Source organism: Ailuropoda melanoleuca, chromosome 11 (assembly GCF_002007445.2).
Source record: "Ailuropoda melanoleuca isolate Jingjing chromosome 11, ASM200744v2, whole genome shotgun sequence".
NCBI classification, from domain to species: domain Eukaryota; kingdom Metazoa; phylum Chordata; class Mammalia; order Carnivora; family Ursidae; genus Ailuropoda; species Ailuropoda melanoleuca.
Genome location: NC_048228.1, coordinates 76,338,497 through 76,352,401, shown reverse-complemented (window position 1 = coordinate 76,352,401; position 13,905 = coordinate 76,338,497). Strand labels below are relative to the sequence as shown.

The window sequence follows — 13,905 nt, the reverse complement described above, 5'->3', positions numbered from 1 at the left end:
CGAGCAGGGGTGAGGGGCAGAGGGAGAAGCAGACTCTCTGCTGAGCAGGGAGCCCGATGTGGGGCTCGATCCCAGGACCCTGAGATCATGACCTAAGCCGAAGGCAGACGCTCAACCGACTGCACCACCCAGGTGCCCCAAGGTCTACCTTTTTTTTTTTTTCTAAGATTTCATTACTTATTTGAGAAAGAGAGAGCATGAGTGAGGTGAGGGGCAGAGGGAGAGGCAGACTCCCCGCTGAGCAGGGAGCCTGATACAGGGCTGGATCCCAGCACCCTGGGATCATGACCTGAGCTGAAGGCAGATGCTTAACTGACTGAGTCATCCAGGCACCCCAGGGTCTATCTTTAGAGAACTGGCACCTCTAATGTAGTTAATGGGTCAGTCATCCACTTTCACCTCAACAGTCACTATGACTTAGAGCTCTTTTGTGATGATAAACATCAATTTTTTAATACATAGCTTCTATAGTGACAGCAGGAGCTAAGGGATCAAACTCCATTATCTCGTAGTAATTGGGTGGCTGGAGATCATTCTTTGTCATTGTTGAGTGATTGCTGGGCAAGGATGACAGTCTCTGGCTTGATGGTGTTTCTGGAATGATCTGTAGACTAACTGGCTACAGTAGTAACACTGCATTTGAATGTCCTGGAAAATTCTCATATGTAGGACTTCAGATGAGGTTTTGGCTGGTCCTTTGGGTAAACGGGGGTGTTTCTGTATTTACCAAGGCTAACAAATCCACCTGTGGGTGAAGACTAGGTTTTGAGTTGTTTGTCACAGCAGGACTTTAAGTCTGAAAGCTGAGCATTCATGGTACTGAGCTCTCCCAGAGTAGCCCCCATGCATTGAAGGGCTGGGACAGAAAGTTCACTGGTGCTATTGGCATCTTCCCTCTGGTTCTTATTTTGCTCCAAAATCCTTTGTTGTTTTCAAGTAAAGCTCTCATATCCAAGGATAGCATTATTTAAATCCTCATTGGCTTGAATTAGCTCAACATTACATCTTCATTTTCCACTACCATGAGCAGGTCCATGATCCTGTCCTGTGTCTCCTGACCCATCTTATAAAGTTTCTGCAGTAGCTCTATTTCTTTGTGGCTCTCAGCCCCCAGAATACAGTGGGTCTGTATCAGTGTGGTGGACAGCACCCTCACATTCATTTTCACCATATCCAATTCCCTGTGCAGTTGTCCAAGCTGGTTGGGAGCAATGTAACGGTAGAGCTCTGGAGAACAAGTACCCAAAGAAGAGCTGTGCAGTAGGAGTCAATGAGACCCGAGCAGTCTCTTGTCTTGCTGATTCAGCCTCCACGTCTGAGGGAGGAAACTGAACACCTTTCTTAAGAAGGTCAAGGTACACTTCTTTCACTTCACTGACATCCGTACCTCCTGGGAAACGCTGTGACCAAATCTTAATGAAATTTAAGATTCTGTTCTGAATGTCTAATGGCAAAATGTATCTTGGATTCAGCAGCTTAACTAGATTAACTTTAATGAATGCTTCTTCACAATCAGAGATTGGAAATATGGGCCACAGTCCTACATGCACATGTCAATAAGGGACAAGACAAGTTGGATTTCTTTATGATTGGAGGTTTTTGGAAATCCTTTACTTCAAAGCTTTCATTGTACCTTTTTGCCCACCATGGGCAGTGTGATTTATGTCACACGTGTGCATGAACCGGCCCCAATCTTCAGTCTGGTTGCTAACGTATGTAGCCTTTTTGTATTTTGGGGTGTTCTGTCCATCATTGGTAGGCTACAGATATGACATTGTTTCAGAGGCAGGATTCTGTTCATCCTATAGTCGGCGTCAATCAACATAGATGGTCTTCGTAGAAGACTGCTTAGGGATCAAGCCACAGAAGACATCCCGGGGTGGGGGTGGGGAGTGGTTGGGAAGAAATGGAGAGTTAGAATCTTGTTCTTCAGCACAGGGCCCTACTTCCACAGAATGCCCATGAGTGGCCAGTTCCAAATGCTTCAGATTATTTGTGTTCCAGACTTGAACTTGCAGATTTGAATTTTTCTGAGTGTGCACTGCTATAGTTCTTTCATGGAAAGACGGCTCCTCTTGCTGGTCCTGGGGGTAGTACCTGGGTAGGAACTCTTTCTGCATTGGTTACAGTCCTGCAAGGCCTACAGATGTAAGCTCCATGGGCCACCTAAGTCAGGCGATCTAGAAGTGCCTCTTGGGCTGGCGCAGAAATCAGGGTGCCAGAGCAGGGTATGAGTTCCCTCCTGTTGCTCCTCGTGAGCTGGAAGGAGCGGAGGGAGAGCAGGAAGATGGTGTTGCCAGCGGCCGTCCCTGGAGAGTATTTCAGCAGGCCCCCAAGATACTAGATTAGATGCCTGCCTCTCAGGCCACTGCTTTCAGACAAGCAAATATGCCTCCTTTCACCTGTTTTGACTTAAGGCGGTTAATCAGAAATTTTATATTATAAGGGCTTGCCCTTCTTTGGAGGCGGTGCAGCATCACCCAGATCCTGGCTTGAGGATTAAAGGGCTTAGTCCTCTAGCTACTGAGAAGGTCGTCGGCTAATGTCTGTCTCTGGAAATTGCCACTTGGCGGAGAAAGAGCCTTCTGGCCCAAGGTCACCCCCCACCCTCCCCCAGTTGGGGACAGCCTTCATCCCATGGTACTGAAATACAAATGCCCTTCCCCGCCTCCTGGCTGGGGAGAACTTGGGAGGGCCATTCTTGCTCCAGACTTCCCTGTGCAGTTGGCTGAGACCTTGCTGTACGTGCTCCATAGCCCAGCTTCTCCCTCCTCCCTATCCCGCTTCCTTCCTTTTCTTCCATGGGTATTGAACCAAGGGCGCTCCCAAATATGCCTCTGTACCTAGATCAGCATTTCAGAGTTCGCTTCCTGGGGAACACAACCTGTGAAACCAGGTCTCAGTGGGAGGTGAAAAAAAATAGTTCTCAGATCCTTATCATGTGAGAAAATACTCACTTGAGGTTTTCTGCCTTTGACCATTAAAAAGGAAAGAAAAAAATGACCCTTTTGGAAATTTGTTATGTCTTCTGTTGAACTAGACACTCTGCTGTGTATTGTTGCCCTTCATTTACTAACTTTCACCTTGGTTTTAATTTATCTCAAGATATGAATAGCCAAACCTACTTGAACCCATTTTGCAAGTGAAATTTGTTGCAGAATAGAAATTACATGAGGAACTGGAAGGACAAGGCATTTGTTGGAACAGGAAATGCAGAACATTATAGCAGAATGGAGTACTTCTGGTAATGATGCATGGGGTTGAAATGATGTGAAAGGGAAATCATTTAACCATGTAAATTGAATGAAGGAGCATCCCATGAGAATGACCCCAGGCCCCAGTTTTCAGGAAAAGAAGATGGCAGGTATCGAAATGAGGTCACCCTGACGCATGTGGCCTTGGGTCAATTGGTCCACTTGGGTTGGGGACCTTGTTTCATTCTCTGCTGGAGCAGGAATTCGTTTTCATCTCAACAGTCCTGTTTCTCGGAGAGTAAAAAATAGGCCCATTTTATAATATACTGCACGATATCTTAGGGTAGGAGCTATTTTAGGGAAGGAGGATTTTCACAACCACATTGGTGACTCCATTTGAACTGGAGTCTCAGTTAAAGGTTTCAGTAACAGGTTAAAACAGTTGCACTTGCTGGAGAAAAGGAAGAGGAGGAAGGGCTGCCACCGTTGTCACTGTTTTTTTTTTTTTTCTTCTAATATTTCCTACCAAGCAACTGCTTTGGGATAATAACAAAATGATTTCACTATGGAGAAAATGCAGAGAAGAGACACTGGAGCCGTTTGATTGGCTAATAATGAACATAAAGGACTTCATGCTTGTTGAATGGCAGATTGAAATCCAGTGTGTATTCATGCAGATCTTATGGGGGTGGTATTGGATTGGACCACAAATTAGTGCTGGCATTAATGAGATGGAGGCAGTAAAATACAGAGAGTTCCAATAACCAGGATCTCTGATAAGGCCCGATTGAAAGCACCCAGACCTTTCAGACAAGTTCTGTGTGAGAGCAGAGCAATAAACAACAAAGAGACATTCAAAATGGGGGAAAACTGGGGATTATATAACGGACCGAAGTGGTGTTAGAACGCTTGGTTAAAATGACAGAGCACAGCTGAGTGACAAACATAGCCTTGCCTAGAATAATGATTTTGAGAAACAGACACTGTTTAGATGCTACTCAAATGATCTGAGAGAAAAATTATGCCTGTTTATTGTAGGGAGGTTGGTCTGAATGAGGAACTGCTCTGTGTCAATACCACTACCACTACCACTACCCTTATCCACCTATGTACGTGTGTTGTGATTTATCGGTGATGATGCTCTTAACGTTGGTTATCTTGTTCTGTCCTCACAACATTTGCACACTGATAGTTGAATACGTCTGTGCACCCAGTTAGCTTTGAAGTCCATGACTGCAGACACTGGATCTTACTCATTCTGTGAAGCTTCTCCTCTTTTCCATTTAATTGTTCGTGAATCCTCCAAAGTAATTTGTTTCAAAGAACACTGCCAGGTGAAAAATCTCCCTTTGCCAGCATTTCTGGGATTATCTGGCATAGAGAACAAATGTTATTATGGCAAAATTATATTACATAAAGACATTAAGTTGATGAATGAACAGAAGACACCATGTACCATTAACGTGGGTGGCTTGCACATGCACGGGAGGAATTCTTGGATAAACTCAGTCTGCAAAACTCATCCACACCTGCTGCAGGTGTATTCTCTTTCCCAGGCAGGCTAACAAGGTTTTGATGAGCACGTGTGCTCTTTATGGACCCTCCTGGCTTCCTAGAGCCCTGGCCGTAACTTTTCAGGAATTTGTCTCCATGTTGTCTCACGTGAACCAGCTGGCACTCTCCGGCTGGTGCCACCCATGCGTATTTGTTGCTCAACCTCCAGTCTTTTATTTCCTGAACCTCTAGCAAAGCCCTCAGTCCTAAAGTAGCGATGCCTGCTTTTTGTTCAAGGCACACACGATGGTTGCTGTGTTGCTATAGGGGACGGGATGGGTGGGAGAACTTATTTCATTTCCCTGACGGTCACCATCTTGGATTTCTTTTCTTCCACATCCTCATTTTCCATATAACCTGAGTTATTTCAGTCTTTCAAGGGCCTCGTTGGGTATGCTGGCCTTTAACCTGCTTTTTTGTAATCTCTCTTTCTACTGAAGTTTGATATGTGTTCAGCAGAGAGCCTGACATACAGTGTATGCTTATTTAGTAGATATTGAAATGAATTGGACTCATTGAAATGAAAGGCACATCTATATTCGTTGTATACATGAGAACAGTTAAACTAAGAAAAATCATATCTACAATCTTAGGTAAAAATTTACAGCTGAGGAGACCCTTAGAAATCAACTAAGCTTCTCTACCTCATCCCCATTGTTTGTTTTGACAAGAAAATTAAGTTAGAGGAAATTGACTTTCCCAGTATCTAGTAGTGGGTGGTTTAATAAAGGCTAGAACCCTGAGCCCTGGTTAATGTCTTTGTCCCCAGATGTTCTTCTCAAGGTTAAGGACAGTAGACATAGAGATACTCCTGTGTGTATTATATTGATCTTAATTTCAATATCTTTCTGCCAGGCATGGCATGTCAGTGGTTTTTTATTTACATTCCTTGATGATTTCATGTCTTTCCGTACCAGGAATTTCATGTCTTTCCGTACCAGGGAAGGGGAAGCTGGAAGACTTCGTAAACTGGCTGTTATGGAATCAGAGAATCTTAAGGTCTGAAGAGGTTGTACAGGTTCCCTAGACCAGTCGTGCTCTAAAATTTGAATCTCCGTCTACAACATTCTGACAGGCAGTAGGCCAGACTCTGTCAGATCATTCCCAGTCTCTCTCTTTGAGCATAGCTGACTCTTGGGATTTGACCGAAAGCCATCTTCCTGGAGCCTTCACGTGAGGACCCAGTCCACCCCTTTGGGTACCCTCAGAACAACTGAATTTCTGGTCCCCATGACAGTTCTTCCAATTTGGTTCGCCATGGTGTTTCTCTTTCTACATTAATATTTTTTTCCCACCAGTATTTCCCAGCCTTTTGAAATCCAAGGCAGGTACTGAAGATGATATTTGCATAGCATCCTGGGGTGAACCCGAGGGGAATTAGGGATGTCTGTCTGAAGAGTGGTGAAAAACCATTACATTTTTTCATTATAGTATACAATTATGAGCAGAAAATGAAATATAAAATATTAGGGAACATGTTAAATATTGAAATTGTGGAAAGTTTCCAAATAAAATCCTTTCAAAGGTTTGAAAATGAACCTTAGCTTGACTCCATGAACATAACCTTTAATACCAGGTTTTAGGTTTGAAGTGGCTACTTATGATTCCTGATCAAGACTTGTTAATGGTGGAGTGCCTGGGTGGCTCAGTCAGTTAAGCGTCTCTGCCTTCGGCTCAGGTCATGAGCTCAGGGTCCTGGGATCGGTCCTGGGATCGAGCCCTGCATCAGGCTCTCTGCTCAGCAGGGAGTCTGCTTCTCCCTCTCACTCTCCCTCTGTAATCTCTCTTTCAAATAAAATAAAATAAAATAAAATAAAATAAAATAAAATAAAATAAAAGCCTTGTTAATGATGAATTCTTCGAATTCTCAATAGTCGTGATGGACAAGAAGCTGTGATCAAAAATTAAATACCATTTTTTCCAACCTATAAAAAACATATAGTAGTTGAAATTACAATTAAAGACTCTAATAGATCCCTCTTTACTTTCATTGACAAATAGAATGTTGACATTTCTAATGTTGGTGAGAAAGGCCTTCTCATCCAATGGAACTTTTCGTGTTAAGTATTTCAAAACACGCTGAAGCTCTGTGTTGCAGAATGCACGTGCATTGTTAGAGAAGACTCCCAGCAGTGTGGATGCCTCCTGGAGGGGACATCAGTACACACAGAGGGAAGTCGTTGTTCTAGGTGAAGAAAGAGACTCTGGACAGCATGAGTCACATCCACTGGAGCACCTGCCAGGCTCCTTCTCCTACTCCCTGCTTGTAACCAGCCGCACTTAGGGTAACAGTGCTCTACAGGCACCGAATAGGAACTCCTTCAGCAGCAGCATCTCCTCCCCACTCTCAGGTTGGGCAGCTGTGCTCTGCCCCTGGCTGCCAGGGTAGATGGGGAGGCAATAGATCTTCTTGTTTGTGCTCAGTGCATGCAGGCTGAGTAACAGGTGCTAAGTGTCACTTTCCATGTCTTCCCCTTGGGGGACTGGGAAAGGCATCCTGGCCCCACTGTGCTTGGACAGTGCTTGCACGGTACCTACCAGGGCTGCCTGGGCCAGAGCTGGCTGGCATGGGGTCTTCAGTTCTCTAGGTCCTGCTCAAGAGCTGAGTGACCTAGCTCCAGGGACAGATTTTAAACCATTCAGAGCACACCACGATGCCAAGGCACATGTGCTGGGATGATCTTTTGGTTATTGCTTCCATGATGTGCATTCAGGTTCTTTCATTATGCCAGTCTTTGTCTGAGGTCATGTCTGATTGATTCCTATTCTTTTCACAGCCTGATGCCCAGACCTGAACCCCAGGTACAGTCTAATCAGCAAAGGAGACCCCCAGGGATCTTCACCTCTCTAGACACAGATACAGTGCTTCTAAGACACATTTCTGGCATCTACATCATGCCCTCTTGTATGAAACTTCTTGGATATTTTAGCCTTTAAGTGGCTAAGTTTGTCTGCACAAAAAAGCCTGCTCCCCTGGCCACAAATGATTAGGCCCGTAATTTTCATGTGAATTAAAGGCAAAACCTTGGTCAAATACAGGGAGACCAGCTGTCTCTGAGGCGACAAAACTCTGCCACATAGATGGTGGCATGTCTCCTCGGTTTGGTAAAGGAGGGTGAGTACAAATGCTAGTTAAATGAGGAGAAGACATTTTACTCTTGTTGAACTTAGAGAACCTTCTGTTGTTCCTTGACAAAGGGCGTGGACATTTTTCTATAGGCAATGGCGGTTTGTGTGTTTGAGAGCGCAAGTAGCCTAATCTAGCTGTGCACTTTGACTTTGCTTTGGATTAGGGTTTTTTTTCCCCATAATTTCTCTTCCTCTTTTTAAATAAGCCAGTTATATTGAAATACGTATAAAGAAAAGGGCAGCAACCATGCATGTACACCTTAATGTAACTATTATAAAATAAACACACACGTCAAGAAATAGAACATTCTCAGGAACCTTGAAGGTTTCTTACTTCCACTTACCAACCACTTCCCCTCCTCCTAGCCCAGAGGTGGCCACTCTCCTTACTTCTAACACATAGAGTGGTTCTGCCTGTTTGGGACTTCATAAATGGACTCATACAGTGTGTTTTCTCTTGTGTTTGGCCAGTGTTGTCCAACACCGTGTCCATGAGGCTCATGTGCATGTTGACTGCAGCCAGAGTTTGTTCTTTTTCATTACTCTGTAGTATTTCAGCGTATGAATATGCCACATCTCATTTATCATTCCATTGTTATCTGGATATTTGGGTTGCTTCCAGTGTTCGGCTTTCATGAATAATGCTGCTAAGAGCATTTGTGTACATGTCAGTGGCCCATATTTATGATTTTAAGGGATTATCATGCTTTGTTGCCACTTGGAACTGATCTGCCCTGGAGGAAAGCCTAGGCATTCTTCTCCCTGGGCACAAGGCAAGTAGTAGAGATTCCTTCTCAAACTATGAAGCTATGCTTCCTGATAGATATCCTGAAGTTCTCCTCTGTGAAATAATAACATCGCATTTCTTTTTTTTTTTTTTTTGGCTTGAGGAAGTGTGTATGTGTGTATTTTAGTTCCTCTGTAGTTAACATACGGTGTTATATTAGTTTCAGGGGTGCAATAGAGTGATTCGACAGTTCTATATATCAGTGCTCATCAAGATAAGTGAACTCTTAATCCCTTTCTATTTTTTAAGGTGCTCTCCTCTCTTTGAATTCCAAATGTGCAATCCACATCCGTGCAAGAGAAGAAAACAAAAAACTGAGTTATGAGGCTATTTTTAAAGGGACAGCCTATGGGCTTCCACAAAGTAAAGGTTAGACTCCGTTGGTGCCGTTGGAGGTTCTTTCCTACTCTGAGACCTACAAAGCAATGAGATGTTTTAAAGGAAGGAGTAAGAACCCAGGCAACTTTATCTTTGTCTCTGTCTCCATGGTGATTGAAGCACAGCCCTTTCATACTCTGCAGCATGTTGAATCCCAGATGTTTGTTTATGCCCATCTCTCTGGCCCCATAGGGTCTCTTCAAGGATCCAGAGGAAATCTTCATCTGTTTTAGCTCCTAGCACAGTGCTTGCGCATGATAGACTCTCTGCTTGAATTTGTTCCTCAGGGTTACCACTGGACAGCCGCAGAGAGGATGCTGGAGATTGGCCCTGAGAATACATCAGAACTTTTCAAGCACCTCCAGATTTTTTCAATTTGTTCCTTAGTGTTGATGATCCAGTATTAGCACCCAGAGGCACAAAGTGGCTTAAAATAATAAAAAGCGAACAGTTAATGCTAAATGAATCTTTCTAGTGACCAGGCACCACTCTATGTGATTTACATTTATTAACACATTTAATCCTAGCAGATCATCCCCATTTTCAGGTGAAGAAGTTAAGGCTCCAACAGGTTAAGTAACTTGCTTATTGTCATCCAACCAGAAGGGCAAAAGCAGGATGGGAACCCAGGCTGTCTGGCTGTGCAGTCCATATTCCAGCTATCCTCTCTGCTGTGTCTACCAAGAGATGCATAGGACAAATACCTATTGATTAGTTTTTGGTGGAGATTATTCCTCTTTAAGGAAGAAAACAATTTCCTGTGTTAATAGTTTTCTGGATAAATTCAAAATTTTCCAAATGGAAACCTTGCACGGTAACTGGGTACAGAATCCCAACCCATGCATGGGCCCTGGGGACAGATGCTGTGGATTTGGGCCCTCTGCCTCTTGTGACTTTGACAATTTACATAACCTCTCGGAGCCTCAGTTTTCTCATCTGCAAATTAGGGATCATCACTTTTACTTAAAAAATTTTTTTTGAAAATGAAAAAAATATATAAAATGCTTAGCATTACTAAAAAAATAATAAGCAATAAATGGAGGTAATATTGTTGGTAGTATTAGTATTTCTATTAGTATTATTAGCTGTGGCGTGACAAAGGGTCTTTTCTTTCTAGGGATGTTTCTTTTCTGAAAACCTGTTCATCTCTAGCCCTCTACAATCAGAATCTTTTCTCTCTCAGGCAATCTTGGAAGAAAATAGACTCTGTCTTCTCCAATACTCATAGTTGTGTTGTGGCAAAATATACATAACATAAAATTTACTATTTTAACCATTTTTTAATGTACAGTGCTCTGGTAGGAAATACACTTGAATTGTCGTGCAACCATCACCACCATCCGTCTCCAGAATCTCTTAATCTTCCCAAACAGAAATTCAGTACTCATTAGTCAGTAACTCCCCATTCTTCCTTGCCCCTGGCTCCTGGCAACCACCATTCTATTCTCTCTCTATGAATTTGACTACCCTAGGAGTCTGGTGTAAGTGCAATCATACAATGTTTATCCTTTTGTGACTGGCTTATTTCAGTTAGCACGGTGTTTCAAGGTTCCTCCAAGTTATAGCATATGCCAGCATGTCCTTTCTTTTTAAGGCTGAATAATCGTCCATTGTATGTATATATCACAGTTTCTTCATCCATTCATTTGTCAATTGGTTGCTTCCACGTTTTGGCTGTTGTCAATAATGCTGCTAAGAATATGAGTATATAAATATCTGTTGAGTCGCTGCTTTCAGTTATTTTGGTATATACCTAGAAGTGGAATTGAATCCAAGTTAGGGGTGCCTGGGTAGTGCAGTAGTTGGGTGTCTGCCTTTGGCTCGGGGCGTGATCCCGGCTTTCCGGGATCGAGCCCTGCACCGGGCTCCTCCGCTGGGAGCCTGCTTCTTCCTCTCCTACTCCCCTGCTGTGTTCCCTCTCTCGCTGGCTGTCTCTCTGTCAAATAAATAAATAAAATCTTAAAAAAAAAAAAGAATGCAAGTTAATTCCATGTGGAAGTTTTTGAGGAACCACCATACTGTTTTCTCAGTGGCCATACCATTTTATAGACCCACCGGCAATGCACTGGGGTCCCAGTGTCTCCACATCTTCACCAACACCTCTTAGTTTCTGTTTGTTTTTTGTTTTTTTTGTGACAGCCATCCTAATGGGTGTGAAGTGTTATCTCATGTGGGCTTTTTTATTTGTTTTTTATCATTATGGTTTTGATTTGAATTTTCCTAATGATTGGTCATGTTAGTCATCTTTTCATGTGCTTATTGGTCATTTTTTTCTGCAATATCCATTTTTATTCTCCATGAAAAACACATGCTCCCTCTCAACTCTAACAGTCCATCAGTTCATGCTAGGCAGGTACCATACAATATTGTAGGTGGGTATTTCATATTTTTATGATACTGCAGTATCCTCCTGGTCAGCAATTGCTGGACAATTATAAGGTGAGTTACTTGCAATAGATGGCTAATCTTAAATGTTAAACATTGATCTTTTTTACCATCAGTTTTAGGGGGTGCTTTTCATCCATCTGTGGCTTATTCTGATAGACAAGAAAGGTTTCAGTAGGAATTACAGTAATGTGCAAGTAAACCCCATTGAATGAAGGATGAATGAATGATGCCTTTCTTCCCTCTCTCCCTTACCTCCTCACATCCAGTAGGTCCCTGTTGATCCTCCTTTCTATATGTCTTTCATTTCCCCCCTCCTCTCTTGCCAGGTCTCTGAATTCAGTAAGATAATGCTTGCAATGTGTTGGCTCTCTGCCCTGCACACCGTAAGCCTGCCATTTCATGGTTACCTTTCCTGTTAGAAGTAGTTGCTTCAAACCCTTGTTACCATTCACCTAGGCTGTTGCAGTTGTCACCACTTCTCCTGCTTCCAGTCTTGTCCCCATCAAATCCATCCCTTAAATTCTTTCAGTCATTTAAAATTTTTTTTTTTCATAGCACACATCTTATCATCTCATTTCCCTGCTTACAAATGCTTTAGTGGCTCCCTAATGCAGTTCGGTTTCTAAGCTCAGCACATAAGGTCCTCCAGCATCTGGCTCCTGGCTAAAGTTGAATCCATCTTTGGCTGTCCCCACGGAACCCTATGATCCGGCCAGAGCAAATACCCATACTTCCCTGAACACGCCACATAGCTGCATGAGTTTATGGCTTTGCACACACTCCTGCCTGTGTACAAAATGTGTTCCTACCTCCTTGTCCTCCAACCACAGTTCATCCTTTGAGACCTCACCAAGTGACTTCTCTTACCCGTTGTCTTCCCTGAGCTCAGGTTTTCCAGGATGGTTGGCGATCCTCTCGTTTGTGCTCCCGTAACCTGTACATTATCACGGGTAATTCAGGTCTCCAATGAATAAGACAGAAACTGCTGACAGCATCTTAGATGGAAGTGTTTCTAGCATTGAAAATAAAAGAAAATTTCGAGGTCTAGTCTCCACTGGAAATCCCGTCACGGTATCATTTACCCCCAGATTGCTTTGTAATTATTTTTTTTAAATGTCTGCCTCCTGACTAATGTAAGACATGGGGAAAGGCCTGGGTCACAGTCTCCTTGACCTTTACAGTGCCTGGCATGGTGTGTGATACCAGACATTTATTGAGCACCATCTGGGTGCCAAGCACGGCTCTAGGGGCTGTGGAAATTGTAAGGAACAAAAATCCTGCCATCCCTGAGGGAAGCCTGTGCACTGCCCACCATTTTCCAGTTTCCCTCCTACCCAAAGGCTGATGTTATTCACGGAGTTTTCTATGATTAGTAATATAAAGGGGGAAAAATCACTCAGAGAGAAAATACGAACTGTCAGATGAGAATGAAATTATAAGTGGTAAGAGGAGAATTAAATTAAGAGCAGTAAGCATCATGGATTTATAAAAACAAGTCATGTCAGACAAACTTAATTGCTTTTCCTGATAAAATTACCAAATTAGGGGATGGCGGGGTACAATATCCTGAGAGCAGTTTCCTTCAACGACCAGGTAATGAATATTATTTTTGAAGTTAGCAGAACCCTTTGAAATAGTATCTGTTGAAATTGTACAGAATGAATTCAAATTGACTTTGATGTGAGTCTGGTTCACTGACTTGACAGCAGATTGAAAAGGAGAAAAGCTAAGGCGACTACAAACAATATGGCACTAAGCTTAAAGATATTGTTTAGCGGGAGCTTGGGGGTCTTTTTATTCAGATGTGTTTATCATGATCATTTTGAGGGGTCAAACCATGATTTTGTGGCATTTAAAAGACATTGAGAGAAAATCACAGTACTTGGGGGAAGTCATTGCACGGAGCACAGAAATGAGATGGTTCTATATTATCATTATAATGGTATGGCCCTTGGAGTGATAATACCCAATATTTTGCATAGTGCTTTAAACCCTTGCTACTCAAAGTGTGGTCTCCAGACAGCAGGAGCCTGGGGAGCTGTCAGAATCTGGGAACTTGTTAGAAATATAGAATCTCAGTTCCCACCCTGGTGAATCCAAGTCTGCATTTTCTTTCTTTTTTTTTTTTAATATTTTATTTATTTATTTGACAGAGACAGCCAGCGAGAGAGGGAACACAAGCAGGGGGAGTGGGAGAGGAAGTAGCAGGCTCCTAGTGGAGGAGCCTGATGTGGGGCTCGATCCCACAACGCCGGGATCACGCCCTGAGCCGAAGGCAGACGCTTAACGACTGCGCCACCCAGGCGCCCCCAAGTCTGCATTTTCACAAAGATCCCCAAGTGATATTTGCACGCACGTTTGTTTGAGAAGCACTGCTGGGCTTATTTCATAATGCCCTATACGATTTGATTTTTAGACCCTTCTCAGAGGTGCAAGACATCCATTGGTCTAACAGTAACGGGGACTAAGTCCCAG

General features: G+C 43.1%; 1 pseudogene; it reads right to left on the bottom strand.

Moving 5' to 3' along the window:
• Positions 1–400: 400 nt before the first annotated feature.
• Positions 401–1,721, bottom strand: LOC100466094 (annotated as a pseudogene).
• Between the last annotated feature and the right edge of the window lie 12,184 nt (positions 1,722–13,905).